Here is an 18,352-nt window from a genome sequence, read left to right as displayed (position 1 = left end):
TTTTTACACAGGTGTCATGGTTTTGGAGAAATGTCAAAAATACAATCGCCTCGGGAGAATTTATGCACCTCTGAAGTGACCTTGGGAAAATCACTTTTTATCCTATCTCGGTTGGCCAAATGACTTTCTTGATGAGCCAAAGTATAACTAGACAAAAATATCTTTCCAATGAGCTATCCTGAGCTCAATTTGGAGTTGAGAAAGGCATTCAAAAGTTGACTGTAACAACAATCTACCTTTAGGCAGCCTCATTTGGCACATTTTGACCAGCCTTGGGAGATTTAATTTTTGATAAGGAAAATGAACTTAAAATTGAAAAATTTTGGTTAAGTTGAAAAGTAGACTCCAATTTCTTTCCAACGAGCTATCCTGCGCCCAATTTGGACACAAGGAAGGCCTCCAAAAGTCATCTGTAAAAGGGCACGATGCACATAGATAGCGTGGCGCACTGAGAGAAAATTTCCAGTGTAAATTTACACTGGTGCGACACACATGGAAGGTGCGGCGCATAGAGCTGCCAAGGCTGATTTTGCTCAAATTTACAACCAATTTCCTTCAATCCCTTCAATTTTCCAGGTGGGGTCAATCTCTCAGTGTTTCATCCATTTTTATGTTAGTATGATGATAGTTCATGGCGGCTTATGGTTGCACAAAAACTCTTAAACCCTACCACCTAAAAACACGAAAGCCATTGTTGCTAGGGTTGCAAAATTGTGGTGTTGATGCCAAGGTTCCATTTTCCCTTCCTTACCATTTTTCCTTATCCCCCTATTCCATTTTTCCTATTATCACTACCCTAAAACACTACCAAACTCATATTCCCTTACCCCTCCTCCTATTACTCAATACAAAACCTAAAACCCTACCTTACCAAAAAACCCAAACCATACCCTATCAAAATACCCAAAACCCCCTACATATCCCCAAACAAAATTCTCCTATAACCCCTATTCCCATTTCATTACTCCCCTCCTAATACTCCCTTGTTTGATTGTCCCCCTTGGTGGCAGATATCAAAGCAACACCTAGCCTCACCATCATCAAAGGGGCAGCCTAAATACAATTTATAAATAGCAGTCATGGCATCCGAGGTTTCATCAGAGTATGAGGTGGAGACCCACAGTGATAAAGCTTCAGGAGAAAAGGCCCCCAGGAGACATCACCGGAGTGGCAAACATGTTAGAGATGAGCCAAACACCCTCACTGAGTTGCAGGCATGCCCTTTTGCTATGTCATGTTTCCAGCACCTAGCATGTTTTGAATTTTGTCAAAGGGTGGCAAATGTCAGAGTTCATCATGAGTTGGCCCGTCTTTTTGCGCTTCGCCTACATGGAGGTCAATCTACCTTGGCTGGGGTCACTTTCACATTGACACCCGAAGCCATATCAGTGGCAACAGGCATACCAAATGTTGGAGAACAGTGGCATAAGAAGAAGAAGGTGGAGAGGAATCATTATGAGCTTTACATTAAGGCCAGTTGTTTGAGTCAGCTCACGAGAGTTTTCCCATTCAGATTTTTGAGAGATGAGTATGCTCCACTCATGAAATTGATCATGAAGTACTTCAATTGTGAGGGGAGGTTTTCTCGCCTTCATGCCTATCACATTAGGTTGCTCATGCACTTTACCAGGGTGCAGATGATGAACCTCCCATTTTTCATTTGCGGGAACATAGAGAGGATGAAAAATTTCATGCAGCATAAGACCCCTCAGCAACAGCTCAACAGTGTTTATCACTTTGCTCTTATCCGGATTTTGGTGGATCATCAGTTGGTATTGCAGGGTATTTCTTGGGAAGACTTCATCTCCCGTGACTTCTTCAGCACTCCACAGGTAGTATCAGAGGCAGAGCATGAGATAGGTGGTCCATCACATCAGTATGAGCTCCATGAGGCTGCTACTATGCCAGTACTCATCACCTATCATAAAGGCAGTAGACCCTTATTTGCAGCAGCAAAGCGAGTGTTATCTCCACCAGGGGTGGAAGGGGCCTCACTTCCGAAATCAGCATCACAAGAGGAGGGCAGGGGTAAGGATCCAGTGTAGGAGGAAGGGCCATCAGGTGAACGAGAGACCGAATTCATTCTCCACCATGATGATGAACAGATACAGAACCAACAAATGCAGAGCTTACAGAGATCATCTAGGAGCAACAATCAGCGATTGAGGCCTTATCCCTTGACTTGGAGAGGGCCAAGTGGAACATGAAGTACCTGGAGCAGAGAAACAAATAGCTTGAGGACCAGCAGGTGATTATGGAGTTGCAAAACATTCGTGAGCATCGCCAAGCTGCTCAAAGCAAAAGAGTTGAGATCACATCATTGGAGCAAGAAATCAATGAGGATCGGGAGGCCAACCTCGAGAGGGTCAACATGCACTTGGAGAGGCTATTGGACAAGGCCTACAAGGACCTTGCTCTACTGAGACACATGGCTTTCCATTACAGGGCACAAAGCATGAGTGCAAAGGCCCGAATAAAGAGCTTGAAGGCGAAATTGAGGAAAGCAACAAGAAAAGCAAAAGAGACAAAAAAGCAAGATCGGCTTCGAATTTTGGTTGAGGCTTCCTTGGCCCATCATAACACCCCATAGAGAACCTCCAGCCCAAATTTCAAGAAATTTGGGGAATTTTTGGTCACATGACAAATTTTTGGGCAAAATACAGGGTTTTTCTCCCTGTGGCGCGGCGCTAAAAATCAGGAGCTCCAAATGAGGAATGGTTTGCATTTTTGGATTCAACATGGAAAATCATGACTACTGGTGCTCAGACAAGAAATTTGGGCAAGATATGAGTCTCCAAAAGGTCAAAAACACCCAAAAAATGGCCTCTCTGCCCCTTTTTTGACACACAGGAAGCAGTCTTGGGAGAATGGAGATTTGGAGGGGCAAATGAGCACCAAATTCAAAAATTCCAGTGGGGTTAGAAAGTAGACAGGATGGGCTTTCCAAAAAACCCACTTGGGCACATTTTGGACACATGAAAGTACCCTAGAATAGGCCCCAAATATAGCTCGGTGCATAGAGAAAATGGCGCGGTGCACAGAGGAAAAATTCCCAAATTTGCTTCCGTTTCGCGAATTTTCGATTCGCGACTTATCCAAGTGGGCTCGCTCATCCACACTTCGGTTTTTTGGCACCAAAGGTGGAATTTAAAGCATTTTTTTTTTCAGATGGACTTCTATCCAAGTGGCGAAGGAAGACAAACGGCTACCCAAGCCAAATGTCATGTTTGTAGCACTGCACCTGTAGCTGATGGTTGGCTCTTCATCTCCATTTTGTAATGATTTGAGTAACTCCCGAACCCTTGGGCGTTCTGTCTCTTCATGGCACATTCTAAATGTTTTAGGTAAGCTATTTACAAAGGGTTGGTTAGTTTGTAACTTCTGGGAGACTGTGGGAAAGAAAATCTGTTTCTTCACTGTGTATTTTTGACAGAGAATTAATGAAAGGCAGCGGCTCTGTTTCATGAGATTCTTGTGGTTGTGAGTGTAGAAAATGTGTCTCTTATGTTTTCATATGTATTTCGTTATGTTTCATAATTCAATTCATGTTCATTTCCAGTGAAATTTTCTGAGTGAGATTAGGTAGAATTCAATTTTATTGCTCTGCCTGTGGGAAAATTTCATGTTCAGTGTTCTTCTTCTGTTGAAAAGGATTCATGTTCCTATGCCCTTTTCACACTCCTCAGCAATCTCTCCATTCCGCATTATTCCAAACTAAATTGCTACACTTTCCGCCTGCCTTGCCTCATGAAGTAATCTGTGCCTTTGTATTAAATTCTCTGTTCTTTGCTGACCGTTGGTCCCATACCATCCCAGAAGCTCGGTCATTCATAAAAATTGTTTCTTGTATCCATATTCACTTACTAGCCTAAGATCAATATTTCATTGTAAGTCATCTCAGACCATTTTTCTTATCTATTCACTGAGCGTGACTCAGAGAGAGCCCTCTCCTGTTCTGGTAGGGCTAGCTACCAGACTGAGCGTGGATTGTGGTTACCCTGAATTTTGCCTTCCTTCAGCCTAGGGCAGATTTAGGTGCTAACACAAGCAAAGGCGTTAGAGATCGCGATGAGGCTGCAAGAGACCCCGATGCAGGATCCCAACTTGGGAGTTCAACAGATCCATGCGTAGCTGAAGAATTTATGCCTTGAGATGCAAAGTCTAAAACAGGACAGGATAGCTCGACTAGAAGTGCGCAAAGAGGTGTGGTGCGTAAAATGCAAGGGTCAGGGTCATGATAAGGACCACTGCTCGGTTTTCACAAATTACCTCATAGGAGGAGGACCGATGCCTTTAAGGACGGAAGTGCAAGCAGGAACTACCGCGACGCCTGCTTTGTCGTGCGCAATTTGTCAAATAGTTGGAAAACATGCCACAGACAACTGCCACTTGTTACAGAAGTATACGAAAAATTCACAACAGTTGTTCTACAACTTTGGTAGGTCGGTGGGACACGATGAGCGCACTTGTAGAAGCTATGAGTTGATGATGGATAGAACTCCCACCTACAGAGTTTAGGCCAAAACCCTACCCCTAGAACCAAATGCAAGAATAGTGTGAAAAGGATTTCAGGGGGCGTGGACCAGGCCGAAGTGGAGGGCCAGGACATTATGCCCGTGATTGCACGAACCCAACGTGCCTGTCGTGTTTGTATTACACCTTGTTTGATCATGAGACAGAAGGTTGTCCTAGGCTGATAGCTAGGACACACGACAAAGGATTACTACCACCTCCCTCGACTCAGAACCTACAGATGATGAGGTCTTAGTGGCGCGAGGAAGGTCCGAATGTGAGCATTGTGCTTCAAAGTGGAATTGCGATGGGAGATGACAAAGGAAAAAAACCGGAAGATAGTACTTGGGTTCACAAAGCCCCAGCGAAAGGAGAGGAGTTTGATTTGGAGCACACTCAGGAAAACTTCATGGAAGCTAAGAAGAGCTTTCCTGATGCCTCCACTTTAGGAAGCAAAGATAGACTAAAGTCAGAGATGGACCCATATATGCTCACGACATTCCTGGAAACATGTATGAATTTACTGAGTGACAGTAAGGCTGTAAGAGGATTACAGGAACTCATTAACAGATGTGCTGGGACCGTGTAAGGAGAACCACGTGTAGTCCAGAAGATTGGAAAGCATAAGACAAGGACGGGAAGAGAAATGAGACTAACCACGCAGATCGGAGAATATGAGATGGATCAAGTTATCCTAGATTTAGGATCGGATGCAAATGTTCTACTGAAGCAGACATGGGAACGAATGGGGCGACCTACACTACAGTGGTCTCCAATTCAACTGCAAATGGCGAACCAATAGAAAATAATACCCATGGGGCAATTGCAGGGAATAACCGTGGATATTGAGGGAGTGAGTGCATTGACAGACTTTGAAGTGATAGAGATTGTTGATGATAGCAATCCCTACCCCGCACTCTTAGGAATTGATTAGGCCACTGACATGAATGGGGTGATTAATCTGAAGAAGTGCAAGATGATTTTTGAGAAGAAGTCACTACGCGTAATTATACCCCTGGACCCTGTTGAAGGATCACGCGATACGGAGGCGTTGCGCGACTATGAAAGTGATGATGACTTGGACTGCATCTACAAGATAATAACGCAAGAGAAAGACTGGGTAAATCCCACCATGGATGGGCGGATTTCATGGGAGCGCGAGAGCTCCTGTACTTCAGATTCTGATGAGGAGATAGAGCGATGTCAGATTCAGTTACACGAAGTAACTACGCTTAATTGTAATATGATGACAAGGTCACTGTGCTGCGTATTGACAGAAGAAAGATATCTACCCACTTATGATGGTTTAAGTGAGGTAGATACCTTCTTAGATAAATTTGAAAGAGAAGTGCTGGAAAAGAAACACTTCCACGCCTTAGTCTGGGTACTGCGCGCTACGCCCATGAGATGGTGGGGCACACACAAAGGAATCTTTGACGACTGAGACAAATGTAGAAGGATGATGCGCACATGATTTGGGAAGCCTAGGGTGTGATTGACAGACAAGTACAATGGACGGGATGATCTGCGCCCGCATTTTCCAGGTGGGCATAGGCATATGGAAAACAACCTACACAGATGCACATGAACTCAGTGCTGAAATGTATGGTCAATAAGCATGTGTTGGGGCGACAAATGTGCAAATGTCTCTTAATGTTGGGGAGAAATTATGTAGGAAGAACAGTTGCGTAGAAGGTTCTCTGACGAAAGCATTCAACAAGGTATGCAACGCGCTGAAAAAGGTATCCAATGCATAGCGAAGTTATTGGGACTTGCGCGTACTCACAGTATTATAGGCTTATAGGACGACATGCAAGAAACTGACAGTACATACACCTTTTAGGCTTGTCTATGGAGTGGAAACTATAATGCCTATGGAATACATCGTGTCTAGTCTATGCATAGTAGTGCTCACAGGTATGATGAACCATGGAGCCCTGGAGGAGAGGCTCATGCAATTGGAGGAGCTCGAAGAAGAATGGTTTTTAGCTGGATTCCACCAGCAGGGACAGAAGCAATGCGAAAAGGCCTGGAACTATCGACATATTAAGTTGCGCACCTTTAAGGTGAATGATTTGGTGTTTTTATATGATAGTAAGTTTGATAAATTTCCAGGGAAGCTCAGAATACATTGGTTGGGACCGTATGTTATTAAGGAGATCACAAATGGTGGCGTGGTGCAGTTGGTAAAGTTAAATGGAGAACTCTTCCCAGGAAAAGTAAATGGTAGTCATTTGAAACAATACACAAGTGGCCCGACCATCTGACTAGCTGATAGAAGCACAGTATTAGCACTCCAGACAGCTGAAAGGAGGTGCGAGACTATAAACTACTCTACCTGGGAGTTGCCAGATGTCAGGACTGCGCATAGTAGCGAAGTGTCACAAGGTCCACGATAGCTTGAGGGTAGCTACGCTGCCGCACGAGTCGGCTGGAAAGTGACCATTACAGTCACTATTCACAATGTGATGCTTGGTTTGAGACCAAATGGAGCAGGCGACATGTATCTAAGGTGAATTTTATGGGCTAGATTCTTGAAAATTTGCTGCCAATTGAGCATTAATGGACCGAATGTGGGGGGAGCTGTTGAATTCAAATTCAAAAGGCGCTATAAATTACAAAGGGATTTCGAGAAAACAACACTTGGCAATTTGAGATCTGAGTTGTTGCACATCCAGACATTCATGAACCCAGACTTGTTCGATCTTCTGAAGGTGAATTCGTTGCTTGAGAAATTACACGAGCCATTAAGAGAATTGTGGAATCACACTATGGCAGCACTTGAGGAAGCCATGGATACTGGAGTAATGACCATTGAGGAAGCTATGCAGGCCATTACCAAAGTAGAAGCCCCGGAAAGTGTTGGGATAGTCGAAGAAATCCCTAAATTGCCGCACACGCCGAGAACCAAGAAAGACAAGCAGTCTATGGTACCGGTGCGCGTATCACCTAGGAATCCGTTAAGGACTAAGCTTACCATGGAAGAAAAGGGGAAGATTATCAATTTGGAGGCTAATGAGGAGGAAGAATTTGAAGAAATCCTGGTAGAGGAGGAGGATGTAGAAATGGAGGTTGAAACCTAGGGTACGAACCCTCTTACCAGGCTACCCACATATGTTCCTCCGTGGAAGGGTAAAGAAAAGGTGCCCAAAGATATAGATGAGAGAAAAAGCTCTTTGCAGACTTTGCTACTCCCTGACAGCATTATTTTTGAAGGAGCGCACCTGGGGTCAGTGCCTGTAATAAAATTTGAAGACTGGGATCTTGTGGATCACAAGAAGTTCCCACATTTGGTAACCATGCAACTAATGCACCAGAAGAACGATGTGCCGGCTGGAATCGTAGAGTTGGAGTTGTGTAAATGGCTAAGAGGTGTGGAGAAGGCAGGACTATTAAAGCTACTCTATGTGGTGCATTACCATCACGCCCTAGTGACCATTTTTGTCATTGGGAAGCTGCTCTGCTTGGTGCATGATGGGTGCCTGTGGCTGGAGGAGCCCATCCCCATCACAGACCATTTGATTCACATAATTGCCTAGCTCCCTTGCAAAGGGGAGGATCTAGCGAACATCTTGGAGGGAAAGAGTATGACTTGGCCATTGCGGAGGCCATGAAGAAGAAGGTTAAGCTGGAGAAAAAGAAGAGAGGTTATGCCATTTCAAGCATCAACAACCCTGTGGTCAAATTTCTATGCAGATATTGGCAGGAAAGGTTATGCGAAAGTGTTGCATGGATAAGGTGCCCATGCCAGTGTTTGCACTAGCTGCAATGCGCAAAAGGGGTCCAGTTCAACTAGGAAAACTACTTATGCGGAGAGTTCCTTGAGAACTGTCGTAAGGCACAGAAGCAGGGAAAAACTTTTCACTATGTGTGGCTTTTGTTGTCCATAGTACTTGTGGCATGGGAATCGCCCGAACACAGCCAGTTCCCAATGATCACGCAGGACCTTCCAGAGGCAGTGAGGTATGCTTCGTTGTGGGCAACCAGGGATGTGCAAAGTATAAGGGACAACAAAATCTTTTGGGTGTTCATGGAGATGAACTTCAGAATGGGGATTAATCACAAGCTGCGATTATTGCCCACGGTCTACAACAGTCTGCAGAGCTTCACAGAGTTCAAGCCAGATTTCCACCATGTTTACATTAGGGCGCAGAAGGACCCCACGAAGACGTGGCACGAGCTACCCTATCTGGCAATAGATGACATCATCTTCACAGTCCTTGAGTCATGACCGCCAAAGTGGCGTGATCTAGCTAGCTCCGCAATGGAAGAAAAGAAGTTCGCCCTGCAGCGGAAAAAGGAAGAGGCGAAACTGCAGATGGCACAGTTGGCAGAAAAACCCAAAAACAAAGCGGCAGCAGCTAAGGCCCAAGCGGCATGCGATGTTGTGAAGTTGGTGAAAGAGCAGCAAAAGGCAGCAGAGGAAGAGTGCGAAGGACAAAAGTCACCTTCACCTGAGCTGGAGACAGATATAGAGCAAGGTGGTGCAGACCTGTAGACAACGTCCACCTAATTGAAACATCGACGCCCAAGGGAGTAGGTAGGGCTGCGAAAGAAGTCAAAGGCTTCAAAAACTTCTTTCGACCCGATCACCTTCACTGAAGGGGATCTACATGACCTTGGCGAGACAGTGAGGGATGTCACCGCGAAGACCCCACAACAGTTTGAGGAGGAACACCAGATGGTGTTGGGGGCCCTCGGGGCACATATACAGGAGTTGGAGGTGCGTACACCACAGGCTAGCACTAATTCAACCAGCCTCACAGTAGGCACATCTGCGGCCGAGGAAACACTGTGCGCCTAGATGACCAACACCATAGTGCTGCCAGATGGAGCAATTGTTATAGAAAATGAGGTCGACAGGCCTATGGCCAGCGAGTTGAAGGGAATCGGATTAAATGTGGTTGCGCTGCCTCGGGAGATGCTCTATGTTCTACAAGATGGAACCACTGCAGAATTACGAGCCAGGCAGGATCGTGCGCTCCAGGAAATTAGCGAGGAACGCATCAACATTGAACAGCTGAGCCTGCGGCGTGATGAGGTAGTGGCATAGAACAAACAGATCGTGTAGGTGGTGGAAGAAGCCTGCCAGATGGTCCCGGAGTTGGCCATCCAAGCAGAAGAACCAGTGGAGGCGTGCGTCCAGAAATTAGCAGTAGGGGTGCGCGAGGCAAAGGAATAGATGGCCAAGGTTTAGCTGGAGCTAAACCTTTAGATAGCTGAACTACAATTGCAGGCATAGCCTTCAACTCCACCGGAGTTTAAGGAACAACATGCCATCGTGATTACAACAACAATAGCAGAGGTTAACAGTGTAGTGACAGACTGCACAAAGTTGTTCGAGTAGTCATTCGAGGTTCTCACGACCCTGCAGGAGCACCCAAACATACAATGCCTAGAGACAGAGGTGCACGAGCTACAACAAAAATTTTATGAAGTAAAAGGGACCACACAGATGGTTGCCCTTACACAGAGGCTCGTAAGGATGTAGCAGGTGAAAGCACTCAAGGAACAGGTAGATGCTATTTGACATAAGGAAGTAGTTTTGAAGGTGCGCTTACAGCTGTGGATTGATGAGCATATATCATTACATCCTCCATTGAATCAAAGCTCGCGCAACTACAAGCAACACAGGAAAAGGTTCAGGGCAACATTTTAGACACAGTGATTTCTAAACAGTGTGTCAAGGAAGTACAACAGGCAGCCGATCTAGGCAGAATTGGGAGGTCTTCGCGCAAACATCTTTGCACCGACAAAGTGACTTGAGGGTGAGTCACTATGTTTGTGTTGGGGGCTTGTTGGGTGCGAGATCCGCCAAAGGAAGTTTTGGGGCTTAGAGCCCAGATTTTGGTAAAAAATTATAAACTTCGATGTAAAGACTCCACATTTTGTGGGCACAGAGTGCGTAGCTTGTAAAAGAGTCACAGGGTTTTCTGCCTTCAATTTTGTTAATGTAATGTCGGCTGTAGAGATCTACCCATGGTCCGTAGACCATGGGATTGTATAAATAGAGTGAGGCTCTAAGTAGTTAAGACATCAGATGAAGGATGAAGAGTTGAGTCGTATTTGTGGAGTAAAGTCTAGTTTTGGGTCGTAGAGTAGGAGAAGGCTCTGCAGCTGAGTGCGCAGAGGCCTAGTAGTCCGCAGCTGAGTGCGCGGACCCCTGCAGCTGAGTGTGCAGGGTGAGTCGAGTATGTAACAGTTGGAAGTATTAATAAAGAGAAGTTTCATATTAATTATGTGTATTTATTTCCTGTTTTATGAATTAAATATATTGGGTATAAATTTCACTTCTACTATTTATATGATGCACAAATATATATGAATGTGTTGATTAAGTGAATATGAGATAGAAAATCTACTTACAGAAAGTTAACTAACATTTTTAAGAAGATAAGTAGTATTCGCAGTGAAATTTGGGGAAATAGCGCAGGTTGTTGCCAGAGCAGCGCGAAAGCTTCTCAGCCCCGGGTTAGGGCTATGTGAAAAATGATTATAATAGATTGTGAACATATTGAAGGCTAGAACAGTGCGCAAAGTAACCTGTGCGAAGGTAGGAATAGTTGGACTAAATCGACAACAAAAACATCTCAAGGGTGCGGACACTTGGTTCCAGCATCTCCCCACACTGCTTCGGGTGAGACTTCAGTCCGCGCTCCGCGGGCTGATGCCGAAAGGGCCAGTAGTGTAGGGATTTGTTTGGCTAAATAACTCCAAACCTGGGTCAGTCCCTGTCAAGGCAACAAATACTCAAACTTTGGCTATACAAAATTCACCCAATGAAAACATTTATCCTGAAGTTACTTTTGAAATCAATTGTTATCGGGAAATCTAGTGCCTATGCAGAACTGATAGTCCCACTATGGCTGGTAGTTACCTTAGAAACAAACAAACTAAAACTACTTTCGTTTTCCTTTATGAGAAGTAGATAAGAAGGGAATAAAGGAGACCAACCTCTATCTTGTGCTTGGTTCCTTACTTGATTCCTCTCCCTTCCGATAGATCTTTTCCACTCGCTTCCTCGTCTACCCAACTTCAAAGAGCACCTGTAGAATCAAAGCAGCATAACGCTACCCAAGAACATATATCTACTATCATAAACAATATAGGACCAGAAATATATTGACCACACAAATGCATATATCATCAATCATACAAGAATGTGGAGGAAAACTTGAATAGCTTTATTAATAATCAAGAATAGCAAAGAGGATTACAACCAATTGTTCTGACCCAACATCATCCTCTCAGCAAGAAAGCACTTCTTCACCTCATGAAAAGCTTAGATCACCCAACACTATGATGTTACACCAAGAAACCAGCAGCACTTCCTTACAAGATACAAGATTCCAGCCTCTGGATCTCTGGGATGAGGGATTCATATATAGATGTTTGCAGGGGGGGGTGAGTCAGCTTTTGAGATTTGATTAGTGTCCTCTCTTTTATAGTTCTTGATTCCACTTGGAGATTGATGATCTCTTACTCATCCCTGGGCGAATGTAGAGAGGCAAGTGTCACAGGAGAAGTTTATGGAAGATTCCATGATCTTCCACCTCGCAAATTGACTCTGCCATTTGTCCACTCTCGCCCATCGCACCCCATAGAAGGGCTTTTCAGTATGCATCGCACCTCCCATGTGCATTTAGGTGGGATGCATCGCACTTTGACCATGGAGCATGTGAGATGGTCCAGTTTTGACCAGTTCTGAGTAGTTTTTCATGGAGAACTTCTGGGAGATGATGTAATCAGCTGACCTTGTTCTTTTAGGGGTTGGAACAACACTTTTAGGGACTTAAGAGCCCTTGGTTTATGGACATTTATGATTGGGTTTGCAATGCCCTAAAATTTCTATAATAGTTTCCCCCTAAAGCATGAGGTCATTAATCGTTTTTGATGTTGGGTGAAATGCTTTATCATGAGGATTCGAAGTTTTTTCGAGCTGGAAGGTGACCTGTAATAAGATACAATACAATACATTATGTTCATAATATTTTCATGATCTAGCTAAGGCAGACATTCCCATGCTCAGCTTTATAAATTCATTTTCATGTACATAAGACAGACAACCATCTGTGTGCACACTGATGAGTCTGGTAGAGTCATCATCCCTTAGATTGGATGATTATCTGTGCAGCAATGATGTACATTTGATGTCTTTATTTTCCTGAATATATATCGCAGCCCGGATGGATGAACTAGATCCGGGGTCTTCAATCTCGTTTGATATTCACTCAAAGTACAAGTCAATCCATGTGAGAGATGTTCTGGAGTCGAACATGGAAAGACATCGCCTGATTACCAGCCAATGATGTAAGCTGTTAACAGGCGCGAGAGGAATCACTGATAATGATGATGACCCTCAAGGTACTATAGTACAATTCACGTGGTGTGAATAAGGGACTTGGCATCGAACACCACGCAAAATATTTCGGTCGAAGGCCATTGTTGTAAACCTGTCGCCGGAAGTGAGAAACTTTCCATTGAGGCATGCAAGCTTCAAAGTACTGAAAGGGTTGTTCCTGGATCGACTTCCTGGATAATGAGATGATGTTGACAAGAAGCGATCCGTCATAGGAGGGCCTTAGTGAATCCCACATCAATGACACGGAACGGAGCAAATGATTTTAATGGAGGTGAAAACAATTTGATGACATAAGGTTCAGGGTGGCGGTCATGAAAGAATGGAGAGTAAATGTATTGTAGTGGATGAGACACAGGTGAATTCTCTGAGCGACTTCTCTTGAACATATCAGCGACACTGACATGATGGATTGGTATCGTTAACCCCAAATATGGATGGTGTGATGGACCAATGGTGATATGACCAGTGAACAGAACAACCCAACCCGACTTGGATGCGGAGTGAAAGTGTCATGTTCAAGAGCGACTTGCTACCAATAAAGTTTCTTCAAGTTTCTTCCCAATTTTTCCCCAGTCATTATTGACCAGTACCTCTTTATTTTGGTCAAGCTTGAGGAGGATAACGTATTCTTGTTCTATAATTTGCCCTTCGGGCAAACCCATCGCTATGTTTTAACGAGCCTAGCGATAGTGAAACTCGTTCTTGTCTGTATGGACAAGTTTGTTGCTATTCGGTTTTAACAAGTTTAACGACAAAGATAACTTGCTCCTTTTCAATTTTAGAGAGTCTGAAAAGGGATGTAAAGAAAACTCCAACAATCCTTTTTCATCATATAATCCCTTAAGTCTGAAAAAGTATATAACAATACAAAAGGGATGACTTTTCGGTAATTTTAACGAGCCGAACAAAACAAGCGCTCGATCGTTTTGTGTAATAATCCCTCAGGTCCAAAAAGATTAAAATCTAAAGGAGGGATAGCACTTCCAATCACTTTAACGAGCTGGAGAGGCCAATTTCTCAACAATATTTTCATATTTTACGAGTCAGATGAAAAGAGCTTAAAGGAGACTTGTTTTTCGAGGAACGAGTGATAAATTCGGGTAGCAGCTAATTCTAGGTAAGGTTTGGAATTTTCCAATCACGACAGTGTCACAAGGATGGCTAATAGGATCACTCTTCGTAGCTGTTCCTCAAAAAGGGTAAACAATCAAATGGAGGCGAATGATCGACCAATATAGAGTGGAGGTGATGATGAGAACACGACCAAGGCTTCAAAGGCTGATGATAATGCATTAACGATGGTTATTTACCAGAAATTGGTTCATTTTTTAATGATCTTAAACTCTAGGGGAACGTTTTCTCATTGCTTATGTTTATTTTTTAACGAGCTTGAATTCTGCATTAAAACTGCTCGATCCAGTCGTATAATAAGGATGTCTCATTTAAAATGGCATTTTTTCAAAGCTTTGCCCCGCATCCTTTCTTTGTGCAAGTTAGGAAACGACCAACCGTACGAGTTTAAAGGGTTAGAGGACCTACAAATTTAAAAAATAAATGGTCATTCTTTGCTTGCACGCCAAAAGGTTTGCATGCCCCAGGTATAGCAAAAAATTTCCCATTGTTCTATCCGTACTACAGACAAAACACTTCCTCGGCGATGTCTACCGAAATAAACAAAGGTGAGTGGCGCAACTGGCTCCACTCACATAACTTTGACAAAGGAACCTTATTCCAGTCTAATCTCATAAACTAGTCATATATCCTTCGTGGAAACCTACCCTATACCCAAGGTTCTCCTGCCGAAACAGACTAGGTTGCATGCCCCCCTAGGTTTCAGTCATGTCCTCCGAATTACTCGTGCTCATCAGGTGGAAGGAATGGGGATTGATGAGACATTCCTTGCGTGAAAAGACCATTCAAGGATGGTATTTGACTATTTGTGATGTGTGAACCGGGGAATGAAAGCTGGTCTCGAGCTTGACCACTCTTCATTCATGCGGAAAACACATTACTCTAAAGAGTGAGGAGACAATGGCTCCCATGCAATAAATATAGTCACAGCCAAGGAGTAGATCATAATCCAGGGGTCCTTGGACTACCATTACGTTCATGTGAATGGTTTTCCTTCTCAATGTTATCGGCACATTGGGAAGGATCCCTAATGGTCGACTGGTTCCTTTGTCAAAGCCTGTTAGATTTCTCATTTCAGGCAAAAGCGATGGCGAACCAAGTGATTTCCAAGCAGTTGAGGAAAAGATACTCATAGAAGCCCCTTCATCTATGATGGTACCGGCCATGACCATTCTATATATTGGAGCAATGATTCAAAATGGTACACTAGCTGGTAAGCGGGGTCTGCCTAGTAGATTCCAATCGAAGGAAACAACTAGGTTGCTTGGAGGTGGGACCGAATAGACGGCCGGATATGACTCTAAAAAACTTCCTTCCTGCGGTAAAGGAATGGGTAGACTGCCCCCATGTTCATCGGAGTCTGTGCTTACGAAGAGAATTTGGACGGTGTCGTTCTTGTTCTCTCCGGCGACTGTATCATCTAAAGATGGACCTTCTGAATGCAAGACTAGGCCAACTGCCGCCTCGACCTTTTAACTTTCGTCTGATGTGGATTCAGAGGGTTCATCTTCAATGATATACGCTTCAGCCGACCACAATGGTGTGTCATCCGGATTTTCAACTAGTGACGGACTCGGCAAGAGTTTCTTATATCCAGGAGGAAGCCGTAACGGTGAAACTGGACGGTCGTCCAAAACTCTTTTAGCCTGGTCTAAGAAGGGACAACAATGGACGGCGTGATCGCCTTCACATAGTTTACAAGGAAATTTACATTTTCCTTTTTGTCCAGGGGCTTCACTTTCACTAGTTGACGGTGTATTTTCAACATGATCATCAGAGGTTGATGACACCGGACTGTGCAAACGAGGAGACCAGTCCCTTAAGATCCGAGGGATGCAAGGAAAATCTCGATGATAGTGGTCTTGTTATGAAACCAGCTCAAGAAAGGATAGAAAATATAGATCAACGCCTTAGAATTCAACCTCTTCGAGGGGGCAACCTCCTTTACATTACATAAATGAACAATTCTTAAATGATACAAATGAAAAGACCTCCTTTCTATATATAGGAGTCTAGGGGGTCATAACATAATCAAAGCCGACATAACAATAATAATGTAAGGGCAGAATAATAACAATAGTGGGCTTCTATGTGGCACAATAGTAACAATATGGGCACTACATGGTACATCAATATAATAAGTGGGTTGTACTAATAACAATAAGGGGTTAGACTAGTATTATAGGGGCCTCACATGCCCCTCTCCTTCAAAAATAATTGTCCTCAATGCTTGAGTAGTTCTTTATGCTTCTGTATAAAATTCTTGTCCTCCCATGTGGAATCTTCAGCAGGTAAGTTCTTCCACTTGATGAGATACTCTAAAATTGATTGATTTTGTAGCTGTCAGGTTCTTATTTCAGTGACTGCTCCAGGTTCCAATATGATTTTACCTTCCTCTTCAATTTCTAGCAATATTGTTTGAATTGGGATCTTTTGCAACTTTTGAATAAGTGGCCATACTTCTTTGTCCTTCTTCCATTCATCCCTTGCTTCGTTTATCCAATCTAGTTGGATAATAGAAATAGCACAAAACAATTCTTCAACATCCTCATGCTTGAAGAGTCTTCCCATTCGGTAAGGTCGCCATTTTTTAAGTGCATGTAGTATTGCCAACATTTCCTTCTCATAAATAGCTTTCTTGAGATGTAGCAATAAAAATACCCAATCACCTACATCAAAACATTTTTCACTACAATGTTGATCTACCTGTTGTTTCGTTTGATTTTGCACCGAAGTGGCGTTATCCTTTAAAAGCTGGAGAACTTGTTGTTGATGCTCGATGTGATATTTCTCTGCTTGAACCTTTTTATTCTTGATATGTCCTTCTATCTCTAGAGTTTGAGGAGTGGTAATTTCTTCCAATACTTTACAAGATATGGTCGGATTCATTTCTTGATGCTTAATGTGATCTTTCACTTCTTGAACATTTTTCTTCTTGATATGTCCTTCTATCTTGATAGTTTGAGGAGTGGTAATTTCGACCAATGAATTACAAGATATGGTTGGATTCATTTCTTCTTTCTCAATGTGATCTTTCACTTCTTGCACCTTTTTCTTCTTGATATGTCCTTCTATCTTGAGAGTTTGAGGAGTGGTAATTCTTGCCAATGCTTTACAAGATATGGTCTGATTCATTTCTTCTTTCTCTGGGGTGGGGTCCTGGCGTATATCTTCTTCTTTTGATGTTTCTTGATCCTTTTCTTCCTCCTCTTCATATTCTATGTAAAATAATTTCTTCTCAGCACACTTATGACCTTTAGTGCATTTGCTATCAAAATTGTAACAAAGCCCTTTTTCTCTTTTTTCTTCCAATTGTTGTGGTGTAACCCTTGTAGGTTGTGGAAGGCTAGGAGAAACAACAATTCCATCTTTATAGTTGTGAGGGGTACACTTTCTGGTTTCCATAATTTTGCTTTCCACTATGTCACAAAGCCTTTTTACTCTTTCCAATTGTTGTGGTGTTGCTCTAAAGAAGGTGTTACTCTTTGTATCCTCATAATGTGCTATCATTTCCTCCGTGAAAATTGACCACGTAACAAGTTGTTTACGAGAACAAAGCCCTTCGTACCATAAAAATTGATCTGGTTATAAATATGAAGATGCAATACATACCTTTTGTAGCAGTTGTACACCATGTAGATCAAAATATTGCTCCATCTGAAGTATCCAATTTACCGGATCCTTGCCATCAAACTTCCTCATCTTGCTTTTTCTTGATTTTAGGAGCTTGACCTTGAAACGACTGTAACTCTGTAATTTCGGATCTTTAAGTTATGAAATTGCGACATATAGTAGCCCTCTGTTTCCTCTTTCCAATGCCACCAGTCTGATCCAAATTGCATTCTCTAAGGAAGAGTTATGCACAATCTTCCAAGATGACCTGATTATAGACCTTTCCAGAAGAGCAAACTTGTATGAAGGGCCACGTGTCACTGTTTCGACCTTTGGATCTGAAAAATGCATACAAGAAACTGCAGTCCGTTCTCTTTCTATACCTTCTTACGAAATTTCAATCCAATTCCCAGAGAGAAAGGTATGATAATTTTCCCCAGGTCACCTATTTTGAATGCAATTCAGGAGTCTGCAAAAAGTCCAACTTCCTCAGATCATATCTCCGAAAATATCGCGCGAAAAGCTCTGAAATTCGGACCCAAGGTTCAACGTGATTTTTTCTCAAATGGGTTTTTCTTGCAACTTCTGAAACGCCACGGAAAAAAATTATAGTGAAAATGCCACGATGACCTGTTTGGAGCAGAAAAACCCTAGAATCCAAAGCTCTGATACCAAATGTTATGAAACCAGCTCAATAAAAGATAGAAAAGAAAGATGAACGCCTTAGAATTCAGC

Source organism: Pinus tabuliformis, chromosome X (assembly GCF_031772625.1).
Source record: "Pinus tabuliformis cultivar Carrire ecotype Pingquan chromosome X, CPIR1, whole genome shotgun sequence".
NCBI lineage: Eukaryota > Viridiplantae > Streptophyta > Pinopsida > Pinales > Pinaceae > Pinus > Pinus tabuliformis.
This window is presented reverse-complemented; position numbering follows the sequence as displayed.